The sequence below is a fragment of the Pinus tabuliformis genome, chromosome 9 (assembly GCF_031772625.1).
Source record: "Pinus tabuliformis cultivar Carrire ecotype Pingquan chromosome 9, CPIR1, whole genome shotgun sequence".
Taxonomy (NCBI): Eukaryota; Viridiplantae; Streptophyta; class Pinopsida; order Pinales; family Pinaceae; genus Pinus; species Pinus tabuliformis.
The window spans coordinates 1,052,370,757-1,052,385,623 of NC_142307.1; the positions used below are offsets into that span (position 1 = coordinate 1,052,370,757).

At 33.3% G+C, this 14,867-nt stretch overlaps 2 pseudogenes; both read right to left on the reverse strand.

The window, feature by feature from the left end:
• Window positions 1-2,299: 2,299 nt before the first annotated feature.
• On the reverse strand, window positions 2,300-2,800 carry LOC149152305 (protein-tyrosine-phosphatase MKP1 pseudogene; annotated as a pseudogene).
• Window positions 2,801-8,070: 5,270 nt separating this feature from the next.
• LOC149152306 (protein-tyrosine-phosphatase MKP1-like) overlaps window positions 8,071-14,867 on the reverse strand; it is a 46,521-nt pseudogene continuing 39,724 nt past the window's right edge.

Here is a 14,867-nt window from a genome sequence, read left to right on the forward strand (position 1 = left end):
ATCTATATCTTCCAACACCAAAGTATGAATTTTGTAGTGTCTACGCTACATCAGTTTAAACTGATCCATGTCATGTAGGATAACCAAAAATATTGAGAGGTACTCAAAGTCTATGTGAAATTTTGATAAAGCAAGTGATTGTGTCCTGCAATCTTTCGCAACATCAAGTAAGATCATCCTACATCCAGGATAAGTACATAGTGAAGCCATGCTATAATGTGCTTAGTATAATTCCAACCTTTTGATGGCATTATTGTCATTGATGGCAAAGGAGCAACAACAAGGTATGTTTGATGCTTGTGGTTCTGTGAGATGCATTATGTAGCAGCAAGAGGTATGCATGTTGTCATTGATGGTAAAGGAACAACAGAAGCAGCAAGAGCTTGAGGCATTGTCAGTTAATGTATGTTTATTATGCTTATGTTGATGGTATAGTTGTTGAGAAAAGGCGTAGAGATTGAGCACTATTGTGATGCAAGGCTATGACAAGGGAAAACATGTGTGGGACAAAATGTTGCAGAGATTATTGTGATGCAAGGCAAAGGTATAAGGAAAAGACATGATGCTAAGACAATGACAATATGTTGGTAACAATAATATACTTGTTTGGCAAAGGTATTGCGATGCTAAGTTTATATTATTGATTGGTAAGTATGTGTTATTTCAAGTGACAAGACTATGTTGCTAACAAAGGGTTGTTGAATATATTGCTTGGGTCAGAAATATGTGCTTGCATATATTGCTACGATATTAAGCTAGTTATGGTGCAGAAATATATTGTGTGCATATGATGGTTGACTTGACTTACTTAAATAAGTGGCATGAAAAAGTTGTGATGCATTAATGGCAAATGTTATTGTTGATAATGAAGAATGAATGCGCAGTTATATGGTCACATGCTATTTCTATAATGTTACATGGTGTTGGAATTATGTTGATGTATTTAATCACTACATGTGGCTGAAAATAATATTTTGTGGAGCATTTATTTTTGTTTTTAATATTCAAAATTTGAAAAGGTGTGAAACGAATTGGTGGAATGCAAAGAGGCAAAACCGTTCACTTCATATTCAATTTTGGAATACCAACAACCATCAAAGCTTTCTTATAAAAATGTGTGAGGTTGCAAGACTATGGAGTTGGAGAGTTAAAGAGAATGTGAGCTGATTTGAGTTGTTTATTACCTGACACATATAGAGAAGATGTGAAGCATATTTGAGGAGAAGAAGAAGCAGGAATAAAGATGGAGGTATGTAGATTTATAGACCAAGTAACCAACACATTGTTGTTTCTTGTTTGTATAAGGGGATTGTGGTCTTCTTTCAAGTTTTAGCTTGATAAATAACAAGTTGGAGCTTGTTGAGGTAGGATCCTCCTGTGGGTTGTAGCCTACAAAAGACTTATGGGAGTTGGAGCTTCATTGCATGTTGTAACTTGCATAAAAACCGAGGTAGTAAATTCATGTATGTTGGATCCTACATAAAATCAGATGTAATAAGGGAGTAGGAGTTTTCCTTTGCACCACAACAATAAAAAATCATGGTTTTGTCCCTTTGTGGGTTTCCACTTATATTTGGTGTTCATATGTGATGTTTTTGTGCATTGATTGTATGTTGTGGTCTACATGGTTACATGTTGTTTGTATTTTAAATATGTTGTTCATATGGTGTATGTTGCTCATTTACCAATTCAATTAATTAGTTAAAAGAAAATAAATTTAATGTCTATGAATGAACTAAATTGATTCACCCCCCCTCTCAGTTTAGTTAAGTTTTCATCACCTTTCTCCCATAATCCTTAGTAACTAAAAGTTGTGCATTGCCTATCATGGTAGAAAATTCTATTGTAGACATTAAAAGGTTGACATATAGGAGAACCCTTGGACGGAAAAGAAACATAATTTGCAATAATTTTAGAAGGAGAATTGGACCTGACAAAGGGTTTGGATAAATTTGAAACTGGAGATGGCAACTGAGATGTTGACAAAAAACAAACCAAGTGCAAGAATAGGGTGATGAAGTAAACGAAAGAGACAATGGTGAAGGCAAAGAAGACTTAGAGTTGATTATTGAATCTTGAGGAAGTGAGGTGAGAGAAGGATAAGGAGAAACATATATTAAAGGATCTAGAGATAAAAGTTGTGTGTCCTTAGTACCACTCAACACCGAAACAATTATGTTGTCAGTTGCTTTCGAATTTGTAATGAAATCTTTCACATTTCCGCTCACAAATTTATGTCAAGTTTACCCCAACCGATTTCTTTGGCTAGAAGGTGTGTTTTAGCTCATGAACCTGATATTCAATATGGTGGAAAAGCCCCTCCTATAACTCCTCTCCTGAACAAATCAAAATCTATATCATATAGTTCTACCTTCATGTTTCCAACAACCACCCTGTGTGTTGCATCAACCTCCTCTTTGCCAAAGTTAAAGCTTCCTAGGACATCCTTACCTACACTATTTCATGTCTTCTTATAATCATCAAATAAGAGAGGGGATTTTGAAAGAGCATCCCAAAATTCATCAGTTTCATGCCCTTCCTCAATAATAACAATTGGAACCTGAGCTCTTTCATATCTTACAACATGCAAAGCAACAACCTTTCCTAGCCTTTCCATTACAGAGTCACAACTTTGTCCAATCCACACATAAATTGCAGATGGTATATGTACAATAAAAATGCCTCTATAATCCAATGCATCTGCACCAGGTTTACTCACTACTTTTGGAACTAAATGTAAAGAAACATAAGAAGAATGAGGGGCCATTCTATACATCCTTAACAAAGAGCTAGGACTCATTGCTTCATATTCAACAAAAAGAAGATGTATAATTCTATTCGAAAAATTAAGGATGCTTAAGGGAATATATACTAAACCCAAGAGGACATAGAGAAGGTGATAATTACACATTTTAAAGGGAAATTTATAGAAAAATTACCTTTGTTTATGTCTCAAATGGAATATATCACATCACTGCCCATAATATTTTATGAGGAGGATAATGCAAAAATGGGGCTTCCAATTTCGCGCATAGAGTTGACTGAGGTATTGAAGGTATGTGCCAAAGAGAAGAGTCTGGGGCTAGACGGGTGGGGGGTAGAATTATTTCTACATTTCAAAGAGCTGATGGTTCTAGATTTATTGGTAGTTGCAGAAGAATCTAGGACACAAGGGTATATTTTGGGTGCCATTAATGCCACTTTCATTGTATTGATCCCCAAGAAGGAGAGGCCTGAGTTGTTTGCGGACTATAGGTCAATTTCCCTTTGCAATTCAATCTATAAGATGATATCAAAGTTGATTGCCTGCAGGATAAAACTAGTATTGTCTAAGAACATTATAGAGGAACAATTTGGGTTTTTAGAAGGAAGACAAATTCAGGATGCTATTGGGATTGCCCAAGAAATGATACATTCCATAAAAACAAGGAAACAAAAAGCATGCCTCCTTAAGGTTGACCTCACCAAGGCGTATGATTATATTGACTGGGAGTTTCTCAAGTTGGTATTGATTAAAATTGGTATGTCCATTCAGAATATCAATTGGATATGGGGTGTGTTAAAACTACAAACTCCGCGGTCATTATTAATGGTTTTCCGACTCATTTCTTTCAGGCAAATAGAGGTCTGCAACAGGGATGTGCCCTTTCCCTTCTCCTCTTTTTTCTTGTTATTGATTATCTGAGCAAAAAAATGAGAGAATCCCGGGAAAATGGACAAATTACTAGTGTGAGGATCTCCAGACAACATCATATTACACACTTAATGTTCGTAGATGACCTTCTTTTTGGGGGTCAATCCTCTACCAGGGAATGGGGTATTATACATAGAATCATAAAATCATTTGGTCTAGCCTCCAGATTATGTATGAACGAAGGGAAATATATGCTAGTTGGTGTGGAAGGAGAGGAAGAAAGGACTAAGGAGATTTCAGTATTGTTTGGTGTTGAATATGCGAGCCTTGATGATGGGTTTTCATATCTTGGTTTCAGCTTGAAACCTATAGGATACAGTAATATGGATTGGGATTGGTTGATCAATAGATTCCAGAAGAAACTATCGATTTGGAAACACAAATGGTTAATGATGGGAGGAAGAATTGTCATGTTGAAATCAATACTACAAAACTTGTTTGTATATTGGATGCATTTGTTCTTATTTCCTAGGGAGATCATTCATAGGATTGATGCGATCATGGGTCATTTCTTGTGGGCAGGGACATAACAAAAAGAAAAATACATTTTCTTTGTTGGACAGATGTTGCTCGACTTGTTGAAGAAGGTGGATGGGGGATAATAGACACCTCAACATTTAATAAGGCATTGATCATAAAAAACATGTGGAGAGCGGTTTTAGGTAATAGTCTTTGGGCTCTCATCATCAAAGATAAATACATGTATGGACAAGATTTTTCCACATGGATAGGTAGAGGGGCGAGATAGAGGCACGAGATGGATCAAGGATCAAAATAGGTCTAGATGCTATTATAGGGATGATAGGAAATCATACCCTATTAGAGCAACTTCTCAATTTTATACATAGGAATGATATTTTATTTTTACGACAGATCTATCACCCAGGTGGACAAAGCATTGATCAACAACATTGGAACAGGGCTTCAGATCTCAGGCTAACAAAGATATATGCAGTGGAATGGGAGAAATATATATCTCAACTTCGAAATGTTGGTATTAGTTTAGAGGAGATGGGAGAACATGATCAAATGAAATGGGGAGGCAGTCTTAAGAAGAGCCTTCTGAGGGTAAAAGAAATTTATCAATATATGCTTAGAGTCGAGAAGAAATTCAATAGTCATGAATGGTCTCAAACTATATGGAAAGGGAATCTCCCTTACAAAATTAGAAGTTTATGTTGGCTTGCTGTGAATGATAGAATTTTGACATGGAATAATTTACAAAAACGAGGTTTCAATGGATCAAGCATATGTCCGATGTGTATGAGGGACCCTAAATATACTGAACACTTACTTCTTACCTGTATTCATGCGAAGGCGGTATGGGAAGGTATCATGGGGCTACTGAAACTCAAACCGGTGGGGAATCACACTACTCTGATTTCTTATATACAGGCATGGAACAAAAATAACAAAAGTTTCAGATACCTTCCCTATTTCATCATGTGGACTATTTGGTGAAGCAGAAACAACCATATCTTTGATCATAAACCAGTGAAGGTCAGGGAAGACATAATCAAGGCTATCACATTCTACAATGAAATGGGATCAACTACGAAGATAAATAGACTCCAGACCTATAAATATATAGACCCGGCGCATCCATACTAGTTGGATTCTTCGATGGAGCGAGTAAAAGGAGACAATGCAGATGTGGGGAAGTAATCGTCAAGGAACCAGGTAGATTATACCATTTTTGGTGGGAGTGAGGATAGGGGTCAAACAAAAGTTATTGGGTATATTTTTATTCTCATATAATTCTGGGTTATATATATTACAAGTGGTATCAAAGCAAAGAATCTAGATCTGCAATAGATCTGGAAAGGTTTCATAGTGGCTAATTTTAAAGTTGAGGCAGCCACATGGTGGGAATCACTTAACAAAAAGAAGTGGTTAAACCTACCCGATGAAGAATTTGAAAAATTATTGTTAGACAAATGCTCTTATGCTGGAAAACAAGATAATGAGAAACATGTGGGGTTATTTTCTACTGGTATCTCCTTATTACAGGTTCATGTATGTATTCAAAAGGAGAAGATCATTGTGTCTATAAATCCTAGTTGCAAGCAAAATCTTATAAATGTTAATTTGACAAAAAAATTGCAAGTTCCAACAAAAACCCTGGAAAACACATAGGTTCATAATGAGGATGTTCAAGTTTATAAAGATTTGAATATTTCTGTTCTGATTTTTATGTTTCAGATATGGTTAATGTGGATGTTGTTTTGGGTTACCCTTGGATGGAATCTGTTGGTACTATCAATATTAGTGTGCAGAAGAAATTGCTGAAGCTCTGGTATAAAAAGAAGAAAATTACATTATAAGATATTTTCATCAATAAATAAGTAGAGTCCAAGGAGGCTGAAGCAGAAGATGTTCCAGGGATTGACACATCAGATGAGGAATCTGTGGTTGAAGTAATACTGGAAGATAAGAAACAATAGCAGACGCCACAACATATACCGGGTACCAATCAGACTCAATTAGGTGGTTAATTAAAGCAAGATACACCATTGGTTAAAACTTCAACATATCACCACCCAGATCACCCAATAAGAAAACAACCAACAAGATGGAAACGAATCAACAACAAGAGCAACAAACCCTGCATGACAAATAAAGAAGTGCGACAATCCACCCATAACACATTAACACAGAGGAATCGCTAGATCACCTCAAGTGAGCGAGGCATCGGCTAGATCGAGTAATCACCTGTCTTTGGGATGGCTAGATGCACGTGCATGGTACTAGTGGACTACCCTTTTGAGTAAATCTTATTATTTGTGTTTTTTTTATGTTTCAGGGATGAAACATGTTTAAGGGGGTGGAATGTAGTATACCTAGGGGGATAGTATGGGGTACAGAGGGAGGTACCCAAGGGAATAATGTAATAATGAAATGAGCCATAGTTAATAAATAAAGTGGTTAACCCGCATTAGATATATGATATTGAGAGAACCGTGGTAATGACCCATGGTATTGTATGTATGAGGCCTATATAGAGGCTAGAGACTCCCCATGGAGAGAGATGAAAGATTACTGTATTGGTAAGCATATGGCTTGTGGAGTGTTTTCCTTCCTTAAGGAATGATTGTATGGTGTTACTCTACCTCAAAGGTTTTGATACTAATACAGATTTGAAGTTCATCTATTTCTCTCTTGTTATTTCTGAGCATACTTCTATTCTAATATAATTGCAGGTTAGATCTATTACAAGTGGTATCAGAGCACTTCCTTGGGCAAGCAGAGAGATAATTTTTTATTTTATTTTATTTTTAGGAATTTTTTGGGGTGGCGAGTTTGCAGATCGGATCTTAAACTTTTGGTGAAAAGTTTGCAGAAACAAATTGCAGATCTAGTTTCTTTGCAAAAACAAATTGCAAACCTGATACCACTTGTAATAGATATGACCTGCAAATATATGAGAATAGAAAATATGCCTAGAAATAATAAGATTGACCCAATAATATAAAATGAAAAATGATTCTTTATTGGTCAAACCCTTGAGGTAGGGTAACACCATACAATCACTCCTTAGGGAATGAGAACACTCCACAAGCCATATGCTTACCAATACAATAATCCTTCACCTCTCTCCATGGGGAGTCTCTAGCCTCTATATAGGCTTCATACATACAATATCATGGGTCATTACCATAGTTCTCTCAATACCATATATCTAATACAATGGGTTTATTACATTATTGCTAACTACTTGTGATCCCTTACATGATGCGGGTTAACCGCTTTATTTATTAACTATGACCCATCCCATTATTACATTATTCCCTTGGGTACCTCCCTCTGTACCCCATACTATCCCCCCTAGGTATACTGCACAAAAAACTTAGCAGTAGGGTGTCTTAATTGCAGCAAAGTGGCTCAAAATAGAAAACATAAAGATATTCAGAGATGTGAAATGTATCATTCACTGGGTGAAGGACTACACAAAGTTTTGTCCTCCGATATTAAACAATTGGCTGAAGAGAATAAGAATATTGGTAAGCACCTTTCAGAACATACAATTTGGCCGAAGAGAAGAAAATTGGAGGTAAGTTCTTTTTCAACGAATTTGAATAGAGAAGGATGGTTAATGGTGGTAGCATTAACTATTAGTAGGAGAATATCCAAAGATAAAGAAGGAGGAGTCTAAATATGTAAATAGATATACATATAAGGGTTTTTTTGGTTGCATGATGAACTAAAAATGAACAATTAAATGTGACAACTTTTGAACAGTGGTGAAAAGTTATAATAGAATTAAGAAAGTCCTAGATTATCATAGAAATAAATGAATATTTATAAACAAAACTGAAAAATATAAAATATGGCATAGGTTTTTTTTAATAGAAAAATGAAATGTTTTTTGTTTTTTATTATTTTCTTTCTAAAAACCATTGGTAAGCAAAACCCTTGTTTGGACTTGTGATACCACGGTTCGTTTTAACACACTGAAATGCATCTTCAAAGCTCTAACCTTTTCTACGCATTAGATATTCAATTACCGACGAGGTTGAATGAGACACTCTTTGGCAACAATGCATAAGAATTCTGCCACTTAGTTCTCTTACCTCCTCAATATAATGAAACACGTTATACAGAATACTTGTGATGTCTTCGGAAGTCTTTAAGAAGGGATATCTTTGAAAGAATAATTTTGGCGTAAGTTACATGTAGACATACATTTGTCGATGCCTTTCGAACAAATTCAGCTTAACATGACAAATAGTCTGAGCAGAGTTTCCAACGGCTAAATTGAATAACGGCTAATTTTAACCTTAGGACCAAGATCAAATTCTTATTTATTAATTTATTATTATTATTATTATTATAGAAATAAATTAAATTAAGTAAAATGGTTGGTTTTAAAAAAGAATTTATTTAAATTTAAATTATATATATATATATATATATATATATATAAAATATTAAGTTATTAAGGTAAAAATTAGGATTAATACTTTCAGTTTGAAAGGATAATTTATTTATTTATTCAAATTATTAAATAATTATTATCTTGTAACCACAATGTCGTGTACACCAAATCCGACAAACAAAACCGATACAATTCAATACATGAGTTGTGCTATTCTCATGGAGAACCTCTCTATTTTTGGCAACATCATCACTTCCGAGATAGATGTCTTTTGCAACCCCTGAACATTCCTTACGGAAGAATTCAAATTTACCCTCTTCATTAGCAGAGTATTTCATTGCATTGATCCTACGTCAAGATTAATGGCTGGGCTATTTATTTTTCCTGCATTTCTCTTGTTCCCAGGTGCTATATGACTCCACCATTCTCCAATGTCGTCGAATCCTGCTAATTTAGGCCATTCTTCCACGCACCTCCTCGTGATTGATAGAGGCTACAATGGTGCAAGAGATGACCTAGCTTTGCAACTTTGCTGTGACCGAGGGGTTAGTATGGCACACTATTGTTCTACACTGATCTATAAAAGACACCTAGCACGTAATTCAGCCAAGCAGGCAGATTGTTTCAAGTCTGTGTGAGCTACAGGGGTAAAAAACACTACCATACTCTGATAAGCTTAACTAACGCGAAATTATATATGCAAACCTATCAAAGGACCTAACTCTATAACACCTTACAGAAGTAGTGAGTTACAATAACAAGTCGGTCGGAGTGTGGGCTGCTCCGAAATTCTTGGGTAACAAAGATTATCGTGATATAGATCCAAGAAAGAAATCGTGATTAGCCGAAGCAACAATTATAAATTAGCTATCTATGACGGTTTACACAATAATAATCGCTTGAGATCCAAAACAATGATAATGGTGATTGTCTAGAAATCAACTACAACTACATTCATATGTTGGAATGACCATCATAGAACAACTCTCACCAACCAATTGTCAACAACTCACTGTAAGAATGGGTGGTTCAATCGTAACTCCCATCACTAAGTTCTAATTGCAATGACTACAATTCCCATGAATCTAAGAGTTAATATCATAACACATAGTTTTGAATGTGTGCAGTGATGGACGTATCATTGTTGGATCAAACTCTTACGCCACAAGAATAAAGATTGTCATTGAGTTCCTTAATATTTACGAAACGGTCATATTTTTCTACATATTTGTATCAATATGTCACCGGAGATAAGTCACTATTCAAGTTATTAACCACGTAGATTTATTTTAAATATAAATTTAATAGGAATCTAGAAAGATTTAATTTCTTTAATGGTAATTTTTTGTATGAATTAATATTATATAAATATATATATATATATATATATATATTTTATTTGGATAAAGATAAACCAAATTTCATCTTTAACCTTACTAGCTGCCTTGAAAAAATTGATTGCATACCTTAAAAAAAATTACGCGTTATTCCAGCGATTTGCCTTTACGTAGAAATGTATGCATCACATGGTTGAAAGACTGGAATTTGCCTCTACGTTGAAGTGTTTACATCACTTGGCGGACTGTATATATCTGTGACTCTTCCCAAACAACCTTGTGCACTTACGCCAACCTCTACGTTGAAGTGTTTGAATCACTTGGTCGACTGTATATATCTGTGACTCTTGCCAACCAACCTTGTGCACTTAGTCTTATATGTCTACATTATTTCGTATTTGACTTTACCATGCGGGCTTACGCTGAAAGTAACAAAAGCTTCAACCAACTTTCCTCCTCTGTTTTGTTCATCTACTCTTCACTCCGATGCCAGGTCATGCTCACATTATCGATTGTTTCGTCGAATGGAAATGGATAACTTTAGCTTTTTCTTTGCAAACATACCTCTATGTTTTTATTTGCAGGAATATCTTTATATGTGCCGGTTTAAAATTGAAGAAGGAATTTTGGTGGCCTGGGAGCATGGTTGGAATTTGAATTTTTTATTTTATTTTCATTTTACTTGTCAAAAAACTGTGATGTTTGAAATTTTACTAGTCAAAAAAAGTTATGTTTGAAATTTTACTCATGAGTAATGTTTTGATAATAAATTAATCATTTATTAATAAAGTTTTGACTAAAAGATTATTTTTTTATAACACAATTAGTTAAAATTTTTACATATTTATCATAACAAAAAATACAAAATGATCATAACACACAAATGAGTTATTGAATCTCATTATTTCATAGAAATAATGATAACATATTTTTTATTTTAAAATATATTTTTATATCAAAATTTCTCAATAACCAAATTGAAAATCGAATTAATTATTAAAAAATAAAATAAAATAAAAGTACTTCATTATAAGTCTTGTACACAAAATTATATAAATCTTCATAAGTGAATTTTTGGTATTTTGGACATTTTTAGACAACTATTTATTTTTTATTTAATTTATACACCACCATATTATTTTTATTTTTATACATAGTTATATTATTATTTGTACACAGTTGTCATTATTAATTCCAATTAGACTCAATTAAGTATCATTCTTTACCTAAGTTGTCAAATCCCAACCCTCATGAGGGCTACTATGAGGACTCCGCCAAGCCAAAGAAAGAAACACCTTTTGAAAATAAAGTTTTATCCTATTACACAACCCTTTTGAAAATAAGTTCTATCCCATTATACTGCTTTCCAAACTGCAGTTGGTGAAACTGTTAACATAGATATACAATTACAAATGATTCATACATCATTAATTGGTAGAAAACACTAGTCCAGTGAAATCAACCCTAAATCGCTGGTCTAAGGAAAAAAATGATTAAATTACATTTTCCATTTCCACCCCAAAAAAGTTGGTACAAGACAAAGTTGATTAAATTACATTTTCTATTTCCATCCTACATTACAAGTTTATAGATTCTCTAATAATTTATGTCCCTCTTTTCCATATATGTAATAGTAAATCTATAATTAATAAATACTATATCCTCTTCCTCATCTTTTAAAGTATCCTTACCCTTTGGTTATCATGTCACCCTCATGTAATTTCAGTCATCTCATAGTGCACATATTTTAATTTTCATGTGAAATTATAGGTTTCCCTGTGAAATTATAGGGTTTGCCTCTACTCCACTCCTAATGTCTCATCCTCAAACTAACTCCCTTTTTTTCTTTGTTTTGTGTGCTAATTTCTTATCATTTTAAACTAACTCCCTTTCTTTCTTTGTTTTATGTGTTAATTTCTCATCATTTTAGAGCACAGATTGATATACTTCCTCTAAAATGCAACTTATGTAAATTTATCTCATTTTACATCGTAAATTTTTAACATATTTGGGATGTTGGAATTATTTTTTCCTCGTGATTTTTATGTAAAATTATATCTCATAAAATGCCATAATATACACTTTATACTCTATTCCTCAAACACATTTTCACTCATTTTCCTTCTCTTACATTTGAATAACACTTTCAACTCCTTGCTTTCATTTAATTATTTCTTAATCATAATTACAACTCATATCAAATTGAAACTAAATTTAATTGAGAATTTCTTGATAGAGCAATATTAATTAAAACTAAAATTATTTTTATTTTATTTTTTCCAAAATTTATTATGAAATGTTCAGTAAATTTTAAATTAAACAATTAACATAAAAATAAAAACCAAAGGCTAATGAAATTTATCACCTCAATTGGAATTTAATCACAACATTATAATAAATCAAGTGAAGTTAATCATCTCATGGTTGTTACTTCACGACAACATTATAATAAACCATACTTCATTTCAACACAATTAAAAAGATGTTTCTTCACTTTGTAGTTGGCACTTCAAGACACGTTATTATAAACCATACTTGCTTTTCATGTAAACACAATTAAAAAAATGTTAAAAAGATGTTTCTTTACTTTGTAGTTGGCACTTCAAGACACGTTATAATAAACCATACTTGTTTTTTATGTAAACATAATTAAAAAATATTAAAAATTTTAATGGTTAAAAATATAATTTAAGAAGAAAAATGTAAAAAATAAAAATAAATAAATAGATTTCGTTGTAATATTAAAAGATGAAGTAACTGATCAATAGCAACGAATAAACACCATCTTATAATTAAATGTAATTTATAAAGTTTATGTATTTTTTAATAATAAAAATAGATAATAATTTGCAAAGAGTTTATAATAAAAAATAAACATCTTCAAAAATAAAAATACACCAGATATTTCCAAAAAAAGACAAAAATCTATATAAAAGTATAATTTACCCTTTATAAAATTTCTTAACCTAAACACAACCCATACCCATTTTGCTAGTTTCCTCTTTTTGATTTATTTAGTTGGCTAGTTTAGATATATTTTTCATTGCTAACAGTTTTCGATAGTTTTATTGATTAACTTTTCTGTTAAGTGACCCATAAATAATGGTTCGAGTAGTTGAGATTTGGTAATAAATGCACATGTAATAACCCAAATAACCTAAAGAATAGTTAGACCGTGTAGAAATCCAATATCTCAAATGCTATGATGGCATCACTCGCCTGTTTAATTAATAGTTAGACCGTGTCGAAATCCAATATCTCAAATGCTATGATGGTGCCACTCCCCTGTTTAATTAAGTCATTAGCTACAACACAAATACCTACTGACTGCTAAATGGTGGAATTGAATGTAAATTGGTGGATCTCATTAATTACATCGAAGAGTTGGGGCGCGTGAGAGGACAACTGTGGTAAAATATGGTAAATAGGTGACTAGGTATAAAGACCTTTTTGAAAAAAAACAAATTGTAAAAAAACGTTTTGTAAGTTTCAAAATATATCGTGTGAAACGACAATGTAAAATTATTAAACGAATCTTACGGTCTTGACGGGCTTTTTCCCATCAAATTCCAACCGTGTGTGGGAGGAGAATAAAATCTTATTGACTTATTTTGAGGTGTGATTTTGGTTGAAATCAGGAACAGTGTCAATCATGACACTGTAATTGCCTTTAAAATTATGATTTAAATATTTTAATTTGCTCCAAATTGGATTAAGTTCTTGGGATTGTGATTTAGCTAAATAAATTAGCTTAGATTTTATTTGTGCATTAATCTTGGCTTGTGGGTTCCAATGCAGATTATCTTCACAAGTTTAACACATGCCAAAAGTTTTATTTGTAGTTTAGTAGAAGCTAATACGAAATGATATTTTAAGGTTCATGAAACTAAAAATAGTCTATGAGACCATTAGTTCCATGTTTTTCGCTCTTTGCAATTCAGTGATTTTCTGATTCAAATTGATGATGAGCTGACCCAACCTTCCAACAATCTCCTCGCTAAAAAGTCAATGCCAAAGAAAATGATGCTAACATGTTCCTATAACTTTCTCTGATGTCTTTGAATGTATACATTCCAAAATGAAATGTTTTTCCGATTCCATAGCCCCAGACGTGCAAAATGTACACACCTTTTCTTCCCAAGCTTCTTTAGGCATTTTCCACGATCCTATTTCATATCGAAGTTGATGTGAGTTGGTCCTTAATTGCGTAATAAGAACCTTTGCCCTCCATGAAATGCTAGCTCCAATGAAATCGTTTTGTTGTAAATCACAAGTAGGGTTGAATTCCTCAATGTAATATTTCTTCTTTCTACCCAACTCTTTTCCCCATACCTTTTTACGAAACTGATCCATAACAAAATCATTTAGCTCCTTGCTATTTGTGGGACAAGCATTGAGGTAGATATCCCATTTGCATCTATTTGTAGTTTTGTTTCATCCATTTTTTCTTTCTTTCATCGATGCCTTCATTGAAGATAACATTAGGCCATCTACCTACTCTCATTTGTTCAATTCTTTTTAGGTATCTTATGAGCAGCACCATAGCAATTGCTTCAATGGAAGTTGCTCCTGTTTCACTCAACATTATCTCATAAGGTACTGAACTTTTTATTTTGAACTTGCTCATGATCAGGCGTTTTTGGATTTTCTCAATTTGTTTCCATTTTGAGATGGGAGTGCTGTTAGCCCACAATTCACATCCATATAGCATCATTGGACAAACTAGGAGTCCAAAAATAACTTTAATCATTTTCCAATCCCATAACTCTACCTCTCTACATCTGTTTTGAAGAGCATATAATGCTTTCCACCCTCCTAAAATTCTCTTCTTTTTGCAGTCCTCCCAATTGAGTTTGTTGTTGAAATCAATCCCAAGGTACTTTTACTTCTTTACTTCTTCAAGAATGTTGTCTTCAAAGAAGAAAGTATGCTGGCTCTGCTTCCTTTTATTAGAAAAAAT